The 11,991-nt window shown below is 46.7% G+C and overlaps 1 pseudogene; it reads right to left on the bottom strand.

Moving 5' to 3' along the window:
- Nucleotides 1-10,471: 10,471 nt before the first annotated feature.
- LOC104232262 (protein pleiotropic regulatory locus 1-like) lies at nt 10,472-11,552 on the bottom strand (annotated as a pseudogene).
- Nucleotides 11,553-11,991: the final 439 nt, after the last annotated feature.

Here is an 11,991-nt window from a genome sequence, read left to right as displayed (position 1 = left end):
CATTTTCACGGTAAACAGTTTAGCACCCACCGTGGGGCTAAAAATAATAGTGATTATTTTCTTGCTAGTTTCGTCACACAAACACACATTATCTTTCACACTTTTTCTTGCCCAAGATATTTTGATTTCAGGTTAATGTCCAGCTCAGTAAGCAAAATCGAGAACGACTACCCTGTAAACCACGGTGAAAACAATATGGCTGCTCCAAAGGTTAGCCCGACACTGTAGGACCCCGATAACGCATTTAGGTTGATTCAAGCAGACGCAGGCTTGCAAGGCGCGCAACAGGTCGACGAAGCCTCGCGCACCGATGACAACATACAATGCATTGACCGACAGGATGCTCAAAAAACCCCCGGCCCGGGTAGAACAGGAAGTTAATCTTCATGTTATTTTTGAAATGTTACAGGCACGATAGTTAGCTATCGCTCAGCAACAAAGTCACCCGGAGACTCCCAACGCAGTAGTGCCGGAGACACCTCCTTATGCCGAGCTGGTACCCGAGAGATCAAGTAACGACGGATCGGTAATCGACCCCACCGCAGTGAGGATGCTTGGGAATCTCTTCGAAAGGATCGAATCAGGTTCGTGGAAGCTCTTGCAGCACCCGTCTCCCAAGGAAATGGTCCCGGAACTCGCTTCACAAAAATCCGGAACACCGAAACCCCAAAGGTGAGGCAGGACCAGCGACCTCCGAGATGATGAGTTCGAGCCCGTCTTATTAAGGAAGTTCGAAGAAGCTCTCTCAAAAGAAACTATGGCGCAGCGCCACCGCCTGGCACCTGACCTCACAGACTCGCTTACCATACCAGCGTGGTCCTCCGCGGAAGCACGCGCCGACGCCATCAAAGCAGTACCGAGAGGGCCCGATACACCTGAGGCCAAATGAAGAAGAAATGAAATACCGCGGGAAGCTGCACCCGATTCCCTGATAGGACGAATGAGATCGCTCCCGTTTTCGGACGATCGGGCAATATAGGCCTTCACCAAAGGCCTGAACAAAGCATGCCCGACGACTCCAGGACATTTCAAGCGAAGCCTGATTAGATACCCAGCCAAAGTCTGGTTGGATACCCACACCCGGCACCAGCCACGAATCGGGGCCGTGGACAACCCTCCAGGAACCTCCTCGGGCTCGGTATATCCAAGTAGACTCCCGCCAAAGAAGCTAATGCCAAACGGATGGAGGTATCATCCATGCGCTCCGAATGGAAGGAATGACCCGAGATGCAACATACCTCACAACAATAGGGAAATAGCCCGAGGACAGCACCCTCGAAGAACCTCCAATGGAACCATATTCAACAAGGCACAGCTGGCAGAGAAACCCCGCCCATCCGAGTATGATTTCAGCGTCGCTATACCAAATATCATGATCACCATAAGCAAAACCGGGAACGCCAGGCGGCTCAGACCTATTCGACCAAGACCCCTTCAAGAGAACCATGGTCCGCGCAGGAACCTTAGGGCACGTGCGGTCATCGGCTCAAAAGAACGATAATTGTGCTATTCAATAGAGATTGCCACCAAGTATCATCGAGCGGTCAGGCTCGGATCCAGCTCCAAGGGAGGAAGGAGATCGGAAAAAATGAAGCTGACAAGCCACAATGTATTGCCACGATAGTAAAGGGGGGCACCTTTCAAAGATCCACAAAATCCAGAGTGAAAGGGCTCATCGTCGGGGAAAGACGGGTCCGGGGAATATACCCAAAGGACACCCTTGTATCCAAGAAAAGGGACGCCGAGACTTCGCCTCGGCCTCGTATTAACGTGATTGGTAACCCCCTCCCTTATTTGACCTATTTCAAATAAAACATATGTTCGTGAACGCAGATGGTTCGATCAATTATACCGACGATGATAGGCCAAAGCTAATGGGGCGGTTCGGACTAACGAACCAAATCACTCTCACACCTCGAATCTTTGATGGATTCCAGACGCCGATCGCCACAACAATCAGGAAGGCCGCTCCCTCTATGTAGCCCGCCTGAGCTTGGACTGGAACGCCGAGCCTTCAAAACACGGACATTTCATTCAAATGACAACGGGCACACTGCTCGGAGGCTACTTCGACCACACTCCACCAAAGGGATAAAACTCCACGACAGAGGTTGGACTAAAGTATTTGACAAGGAGCTACACGCGACGAGTGGAAATCCCTCACCATATGACCCATCGCTGGTATAAATGCCTCCGCTCTCGAAGGGATCAAAAGGTGAGCAAAACCTCATCTTCGGCCAAGCCTGGTTGAACACAGCAGAAGACAGTATTAAGGGCTCGCACCTCGAAATAGCAAAAACATACCAGACCTCGAAACGTCGCCTACACATCCCACAGCAGGGAAGAACTACCCCACTCTATTGTTGTTTCTTTTCTTTTGCTAACCTATATGCAGGCAGGCAGCCGAGGCATTCATAAGTTCTAACTCCACTCAGAGATCCGAGGCCTCTGCGGGGCCCATCGTTCTCTCTTCCCTCGACCGAACTTCCAACCTAAAGAGGGTCCCACCAGCAAGATTATTAGTAGAGCAGCACACCTCCCAGAAGAGTATCCGACGAAATCGCGAGCCTTTCTTCTACAGTCAGACGACGTGCGATGGCCTTCTCTTAAGGACACCGTCCCCTCGGAAGGGCTAATAAATGGCAGGCTAAGTTTCAAAATGGAATCATGCAAACACATCAGATGATTAGAGGAGCCGCACCCACACGGGCTGAGCTCACAACAACAACACGACATGTATTTATAGCCTATATTTACGACAAGAAATAAAGAATATCTTTTCGGCATTTCATACTTCGAAAAAGGCTATTTCGGCATATTCGCAGCAAAGGCCTCTCCGCTGAATACGTCCCGAGATACTTGGAGACTTAAATGGTTCAACGTCCACACGACCCTAGGGTCAGAACCCCGCGCTTACAAAGCCCTCACAATGCAACTCCAAGTTTATGAGAAGCGATCTTCAAGCTTAAACAAACTCGATGACTCGGAGACTGTCGCCAATCGCCGAGCACTGGAAAATCTAAAACTGTAAGACCCCTAGAGGGCAGACTCGGCATAACTAGATCTATTCTACATCATACAAATTGTAAGACCTCAATAGGCATGACAAACTGTAAGACCTCAACAGGCATGAAAACCCCGAAGTTTAGGCTATACATCGCATTTGTAAGAATCCCTAAAGGGCATACCTCGGTGTAGACGCCTATACTATCGCTTGGGATCAAAAATGGCTATAGCCAAACGCACATGACTACGGTCAAAACGGCTGATATAGCCAAAATAACACAACTCAGGGATGTCAATTGTCGCTAAAAATTACAGGCCACTACTTTGAATATACTTCGGAAAGAACCGGTTAAAACAGGCTTCCCTCAACAAGCAAAAATGAGCTCCGACCACGTCGGCTCCAAACCGCAAGAGCGTCGATCTACTCGACCTACGAGCTATGAACCTAACGAGGTGCTCGAAACATCGCCGACAACAACTTGAAATTGAGGTTCCTATGGAACCGACGACGGGTCAGACAAAAATACTCTAAAAAGACCTTAACAAGCAGAAGCAAAGCCTACAAAAAAGCCTACAGGCAAAAATAGCATAAGAGCCATTGTCGTCAGCTAGCAAGCCTACGGGCCTCATATTGAAAGGTCTCTACGACCAAACAGCGTAAGAGCCATTGTCGCCGGCTAAAAAATTTTGACAACTTGAGGATTAAAATGAGCTCAGATCGTAACCCGATTCAGAGACCGGATCCAAAATAGTTAACTATGCAAGCCTCCGGGCTACATACTAAAAGGTCTCAACGACCAAATAGCATAAGTGCCACTATCGCCGGCCAGAATATCGAGGAAATTTAAGGGTCGATTACAGCTCGAATCGCAATGCGACTCGAAGACTGGACCCGAAAAATTGCAATACGCCTAAGGGCACGGCATAAGAACCACTGTAGCCGACCGGGAAATCAAGGAAATTTAAGGGTCGATTACAGCTCGAATCGCAACGCGACTCGGAGACTGGACCCGAAAACTACAATACGCCTAAGGGCATGGCATAAGTGCCACTATCACCGGCCGAGTAAACCTCCGGGCCACACACCTGTAAGGTCACTTCGACCTAGAGCACAAAGGGCCATCATTATCTGCCCATGCAGGCAGGAAAGAGCTTGAGGGTCAATTGAAGCTCGAGTCACAATGCGACTCGAAGACTGGACCCAAAACAGTTGGAACGGCAAATACCCAAGGGCAAGAGATAAAAATGATTGCTACCTACCCGCATGGGCACAAAAAATTCGAGGACAAGAAGGCTCGAGCCATAGCCCGACTCGAAGACTAAACCTAAACAGCCGGGCCAAGCATGGAGGCCCCAGCACCTGCTCGCGCCAAGGATCGCACTTAAAGCCCTCGGGTCTGTCCGATCCATTCCGGGCCTATGAGGACCTCGCCAAACACCAAAACTAGCCAGCCCGATCAAAAGTAACAACAGAAAAAAGGTACAGGAGAAATAAAGCTTCAAGTTTCTTCTTATATATTACATGCGCGAATAAAGCGCATTCTCCATCTACAGGCATGCCCTACGTATATCAGAGACAAAACGACTAAATGGCAAAGTCCAAAGCGACAAAATGGCAAACTCTGGAGCGACAAAATGGCAAAGTCTACGCTCTGCGCTAAAGGGCTACAGCTTGTCGAATTTGCCCTCCGCAACGTCAACAAGAAATGACCGAGCATCACGCTCATGTGCCCTTGCCCTTGCCCGAGCCAATTCCTCCGAGAGTATGAAACCCCTTGCACTGACCTCCTCGATTACCTCTCTTCGGGATCTACAACGAACATATTGCTCGATCCTCTTCCCCCGGTCGAGGGCTCGCTTCAGCTCAGCTTGGGCATCAGCAACATCCTTCATACGAATCGCCATCTCACGATCGGCCTTGGTTCGGCTTAGTGCCTCTTCTGCCCGGGCATCAATTATCTCAGCTCTAACCTTCGAGAGATCATATTCGAGTTTCCCAATCATATCCGCTTGAGCTTTGGCGTTGTCATGAGTCAAACGGAGTTGGACCTCAAAGGCAGGAACCTTAGCCGAGGCACTCATCTCATCCAAAGTTCGAGCCTGCACTTAAGCTTTTAGCTCCCCGCAAGCAACTCTGACACGGTTGACGTCACTTTTGAGGTACTCCAAGGCCTCCGCCTTTCTCTGCAACTGATACGGCAAAAGGGGTTAGCCTTAAGGTTAGAAAAGAGCGAAGCACGTACAACAGAAAGTTACCTGCTTCATCAATTAGCTCTCATAGTTTGAGCTCTGGTGTGCCTCATATCGCCAATGCTGCAGCTCAACTTCCTTCTCCTCGCTAAGGAGCCTAAGAGATTCGCTCTCATCTAGAATTTTCTAAAGCTTGGCCACTTGACGGAGCACCTCAGACCTAAGCCTATCACAGGCCTGCATAAGGAAGGTTCAATAGAGGGAGGAGGGCACGAGGCACAGGGAAACTGTACATGAACTCACCACAAAGTGAAGCCGACGGACATTCTCGAAGTCGGAACACACTCCTATTGATCTTGCCCCTGCAGCCCCAGAAGAACTGACCTCAGGCACGGCGTATTCGCTCAAAGGAATCGCCAGCCAGGAATTAGGCACTCTGGGAGCAGCAAACCCGGGCGACGCCCCTTCCTCGGAAATATGAGCCCGACCAGCACCATTAAAGGATCCATCACATCGCGGGTGCCCTATCCCAAGAAACAGCCCGATATCTGCAAACGGTGAATCCAGCACAAATGGAAAGGGAAAATATTACCTCGGGTATACGAAGGCAAGGAAAAGGCAGCATACGCACACACTTTGTTACTGCGCTCCCCATCCGGTATGAAGTACAGCTTGCCACTTGCGCTCGTCACAGGACGAATGGGTCACCAGCTTCCGGATCCAGCCGGGCAGATCATGGACTTCACCCGGCGTCCACGAAGTTGCTGAAACAAGGGAGACAACATTATTACTTAGCTGATTTTAACTATAGGCAAAATCTAAAAAAGCGCCAAACGCCTCACCCACGTGCATAGTTCCACCCTTCGGGAAATGGCAAAAACTCCACAAGGATAATGTCGGTTGTCCGGACTCGGATAAACCAACTAGACCACTCTCGATCCATGCATTCCTCTTCATCAATAACAAAGGGCATGGACGAGCGACATCTCAGAGTTAGCAGGCCTCGACGATGAAATGGCCGATATAGCCTGACAAGTTGATCAAGCGTAAATTCAAGCCCGGTCTTCTCCGCGAAGAACCTCATCATCAACGTCGTTCGTCAAAACGACAGATGAATCTGTGCCAGGGTAACCCGATACTTCAAGCAAAAATCAAGCACGACCCTATCAGGGGGGCCAAATGCGAAAGGGTACAGGTATACGCTCAAGAATCCATCGGTGGAGTCCGCAAGGCCCTCATCTGGGGAAAGCACCTACAGTGTTATCCCCTCGCTCCACCCGCAGTATCTCCTCGCCATCTCCAGGTGTTCCTTTCTTATCAAGGACACTGTCTCCAGAGCGAACTCCCTTGGTTCCTGAGCACCAGGAGCAGCACCCCCATCCTCTGCCAGATCGGCCCTGAAGTGGTTTCCATGACTATGGTGAAACTAACAAGTCAAAGCAAGCACGTGCACCAACACTTTTTGCGCCTAAAGAGATGAAGTACCCCGTGCTAAAGGAGAAAGGCGGCTATCTAAAAAGTGTGAAGTCTTGCAAAAAAGCCGAAGTCGCCCCACATATATGCGAGAAGCAGCGACGATTCACCTGCCCGAGGCAGGCCCCGGGAAGCCAACAGCCTTGATATAGATCAACGGGTCAATACCCGATCCAAAAAGCATCCTTCAACGAGGAGTCAAGACTCGAGTGGCCGTTTGTATTATCTCCGAGCTCAAGATAACACTCTACATCAAGAACCCCCGGCCCAAAGAAGTCGGACTTCGGGAAGCTTTAAACGCCAACACTTGATGCAAGGCAAGTACCTGGTCTCGTGATCCCCTCTTTTTGAAAAGAGGAATAAACGCAGGAAGCTCTGATCGCGAAAGCTCCGCGAAGGTCCTAGGAAGAGCCCGAATACAGGCAAACTCCTCAGCAGAAGTGTATCCTATACATTCTAAAGGGGCTATCTACATCAAGATCAATAGGGGCCCCCGGATACCCAAAAATGACCTTCATCCAGGGTAGCATTCCCGAAGGCCCCAAAATTCGACGCATGCTCTCCATACAACTCGGAGGGCCTCGATAGCCCGGACCTATCAGATTGATCCAAGATTGGTCCGGAGTACAATGATGGGTTCAAAAGAGAGCCGTGCTGATCAATAGAAGACCGAGACGGACGCTCGCGCCCAAGCCCGATATCAGCGGCCAATAAATAAAGGAAAGCATCCAAAGGGCCTCAGAGGGTACAAAAGCATATAGAAGTAAGGAAAGCAGAAATCAACGGGGTATATTCTTATTCATAAAAGTTTGTGCACAAGCAACCCTCGAGGGGTCATTACATACAAATTGCAAAAGCCTACAGGAGTCTAAAGGAAGAGACAAAGGGATGCACACGCAAGGTGAAATCCCGAAGACCGATCCACCTTCGAAAGTCCACGACAGGCGCCTCTGGACACACCCCCTCGGGAGTTTCATCCCAACTTTCCACACTGATATCCCCAAGGGACAAGGCGAGTAGCAGGGAGGGATGAAAACATGCCATAGCTCTCCAATGCTCGAGGACCCTCTTTGGCCAAGGAAGCCTCGGAGAGACAGCGGAACAATCCTCGGTCCCGCTTGCACGGCTACTTTGAATCCACTCCTTGGAACTTCTAGCCATGCAAGCCCCCAACTCGGAGCAGAGCACCACGTCGAGCCGGGGTATGAAGGTGAGCAACGGTGTATAATCCGAGCCCCCTTGTGAGCAGCAGTGCATAATCCGAACGGCTATCTACATAAGGGAGAAACCGACTCCCCGTCCATCATCACCTCGGCCCAGCAGCAACAGCAAGAGCCAGCATACCGACGACCACAACAACAGCGGAACGACACGTTTATGTTCAACGAAGGAAAGCCCCAGCAGAAGGCCACAACACAGTCTAAGGAAACTCCTCCAAACGGCCTTAAGGTCAAGAACCCCTAGCATGATGTTCAGGGGTGAAAGAAGATGATAAGAGGGGAAAGGCAAGCGAGCCAACGAAAGCACTGGGATAGGAAAAGCAAAGCCAAGGCACCCCCGTTTATAGGAGATTATGACACGATCATCTAGGCTTTGGAAGGTTGACCGACGGATGCAGTTAATGCATCCATGGAAAATCGAGCCGACGACGGTACCTTCACCTTGAAAAACGATAACCATGAGTGCAATGAATGAAGTTGAAAAGCACGAGCATGTGGATGTCCAATCACCGTGAAGCTCAGGCCAGGAGTCGCATCATCGGTATGTCATCGCCGAAAGAAGCTCAAGGAGTCAAGTGTCAGAATCATTTCCCATCTCTTCATTATGGGAAACGCGGAGACTATCTGTATGCGGCGAAATCAGAAGACTTGATTTCTCGCTGTCGAGACATTTCGGAAGCATGCCTCGGGACCCCGAGGGCGGGAGGCCGCGACCAAGTTCCCGACCTTGGGGCTCGTCAGAGCCCGAGTCGGAGGAAACGAAGACCGAAGCTAGGACGGAGGGGGAAGCCCCCAAGGCACATGGCTATGTCTGACAGGCCCGGCCTATCCAGAGCCTATGCTGAGGCATCACGTCAAACCATCCCATCTCCGTACTTTGTATTTAATCTCCACATATTTGTACCATACCGTATTCCCTCGCCTATAAAAGGGAAACCTATACCACTTTGTAAAGGGTTGATATTGCTCCATTTCTCCACAAAAGCAATAATATCTCTCTTTCTCTTTCTCCTATTTTGTTCGTTCTCACTGGCTCGAGGCCGCTATAACATCTATTGTCTTCTTACTTATTTCATGCTATATTGCGCAACTTTGACCGTAAAGAATCTTGCTTGATCGTATCCTTAATTGTTATCCTATTCCCGGTTGCCCCCGATAGCTCGAGCTCGATTCGAGTCCCGACCCCCAGGTCCTTATCGACCAGCTTTGCATCCGGGCAACAGGCCCTTCGGTTTGATTACTGTCTTGTTTTAGCTCGCATTTCATCGTTAAGCTTCACGTTCTTAGCATTAACTGCTCTAACAACTAGCTCGGGAATAGATCATGTATTTTTAGAATCTCATTTACAAATTTAATTGTTGTTACCATTTTCACGGTAAACAATTTTTCCTTGAGGTCTTCCTTGAGAGTCTTTTGTTTCCGACAGAGCAAGTTTTCTCACCACCATATCTTATGCAGTATATGCTACCTTCATTGTTTGTGCTTCAAGAGTTTTTAGCACCTAGCGATCTCTAATAATCTTCTCGGTTTCCTCAACAAGTGTTCTCAAGGAATTAAGTTTTCCATAGAGCACTTCCATTAGTTCTTTGTCTTCCCCTCTAAGGCGTGATTGGTATCCAATGGATAGGGACAGTGTTGACATGAAAGAAGTTATGACAAAATAAACCGTCTTTCAACCTAGATATCGAAGAAACTCTAGCAGAAAATAACCAATGTAAAGTGAGGCCAATGCATTTCGTCCCTATTTTGCAGAATATTTTAAGGTCGCTATCAGCATAATAAAAGAGTATGTGCATATGCTTATATGGTTAGTGCTAGCCAAAATGATAAGACCATCAATAATTGAGACTGAGCTTCTACTTTTTATCTTCAGTTTTCTCTCTTTTTTTCCTTTCATATATGATTCTTGGAATTTTATGGCTGATCTTTGGGGTTCTGTTATAGATAAACAGGAGAGGAGAGCCCATTTAGCTGTAAATCCTTTAGCATTTCTCATTTTAATCAATGAGGGGCAATCGGCACATAACAGGTTCTTCTGTTTACTTGATTCTTAGAACCCAACAATCTCTCTTGTAATTGATTCAATTTGGTGTAATCTCCGAACTTAAAAGGTTTGCCCTTGCACATTAATTTGTTTGTCTGTTAGCTTGATGAAATGAATGATTCTATAATCTGTGAAACAATTCTCTTGTCTTAGCTTATAGTAATTCTCATTACTCACAATGTGCAATTTGATTTTAAAATTTTGGGAATGTTGTATTGAGTTGTTTCATTTACTTGTTGAGCTAAGAGTAACCATATTCTCTGTGATCCCTCAGCTAAAAGGGAAAAATTGATTATTAGAGCCTAGCAATTATTCTCTGAATTTTGAGATTGATAATTTTCACTGTGCATTAAAACAAGTGCATCATCCCCTTGGCCTTCTTATGACTGCTCTTTGGTTTAGACTGGAGTAGTTTTGGAGATTTAGTAATGGAATAGAGACAAATAATGACTTCTTTCTTTGTCTCCGCTGGACTCTTTCTCAGTTTTCTCAACTAGTGTTGTTCTCAACGAATCAAGATTTCCGTAGAGCACTTCCATTAGTTTTTCTCATCCCCTGTAAGGTGTAACTGGTATTCAAAGAATTTAATTATGGCAGCAAAAACCATCTTTCCCTGCTTCTCTTTAGTCCTATGTATTACAGATAAAGAAAAGTAAATACTAGCATATAACTAAAGATAAAGTAATTAAAGGAAATTGCAGGAATCAAACATTTTATTACCAAAAAGAGAACTAAAGTCATCTGCCTGAAGAAACACTACAGCAAAGCCTGTCCTGGAAAAATACATTCTATGTGAGAGCATAGATACCGGCTTCACTATCAAAAGACCCCGGCTGAACTTTGGTTTGAGCTTGCTGAAAATTGTGACCACTTCTCCAATCCCAAAACCACAAGCTTCCATTCTCACCTCCTGTTGCCATTACTCCTTCATCATTGACAGCCATCACGTTGATTATGGTCTTCTGTTGGGAAAGCATGCCATGTAAAAGTTCTCCTTTTGGAAGGTTGAATTTTCTCATGCTGTCTGCTGATGCAGAAGCAAAAGAATCTTCTTCCTTAGGATGCTGAGCCATGGCTCGAACAGATTTCTTGTGATGTGTGAGTGTTGTCATTGTCTTACCATATCTAAGGTCCCAAAACTTTATGGTTGAGTCATGAGAGCCAGTTACAACCTGAGGATCCATTGGTCGAGTAAAAACAGAGCAAACAGTGTTATCATGTCCAGAGAGAGCAAAAATTTGTGTTTTACTCCGAATATCCCAAACCCTACAAACAGAATCACAACCCCCAGTGAACAAGATGTCAATTGTGGGATGAAGAGCCAAGCAATAAACACCACTCAAATGGCCATGATAAGAGCGAATCACCTTATTTTGTTCAAGGTCCCAACATTTAACTTGTTTATCGTCACCAGCTGAGAGCATATATGTGTGTTTGTTGCTAACAGCAAGGCCTCGTATTTGCCCAATGTGATTTGTTAATGTGAGCTTCAACCTACCGCTAGCTAAATCCCATATCTTAATAGTTCCATCTGCTGAACCTGTACAAAACCAATTATTACTAGGATCAATTGCCACTGACCGCACCCATCCTAAATGCCCACTATAAATTTTAGCGAATTATAGAGAAAGGAGGTAGGAAGCTTTAAATTCAACTAAGAAAACTAGGTAGTAGTAGCCGTATTTATAATGGTATATGACCCAATTCAACTAGGACTAGAAAACATATCCAAATTTTGACTAGAAAATCAATCCCGAACCTAAATTGAGTGGGAGAAAATCACATATAACGGCAAAATCTAGAAAACAAAAGAAATTCTCCATAAACGTAGTGTCTAGACTGAACGCTTATTTATTGTCTATAAGTCCGAACGAAGCTCGCCTGATTTTCTGGATTAGCTTCGTAAAGACTTAAGGGTTTAACGATCCAAGACATTATCATTATTTGAGAGTCAAATAAGATTTTTATATCATGTTTTTTGCTAATAATTCTTAAATATTTTGAATTGTTAACTATTATTATGACTTATAATATTTTTTATGTAATTTTTAAAAATGT

Source organism: Nicotiana sylvestris, chromosome 5 (genome assembly GCF_000393655.2).
Source record: "Nicotiana sylvestris chromosome 5, ASM39365v2, whole genome shotgun sequence".
NCBI classification, from domain to species: domain Eukaryota; kingdom Viridiplantae; phylum Streptophyta; class Magnoliopsida; order Solanales; family Solanaceae; genus Nicotiana; species Nicotiana sylvestris.
The sequence above is the reverse complement of the archived record's forward strand: the minus strand, read 5'-3'. Positions and strand labels throughout refer to the sequence as shown.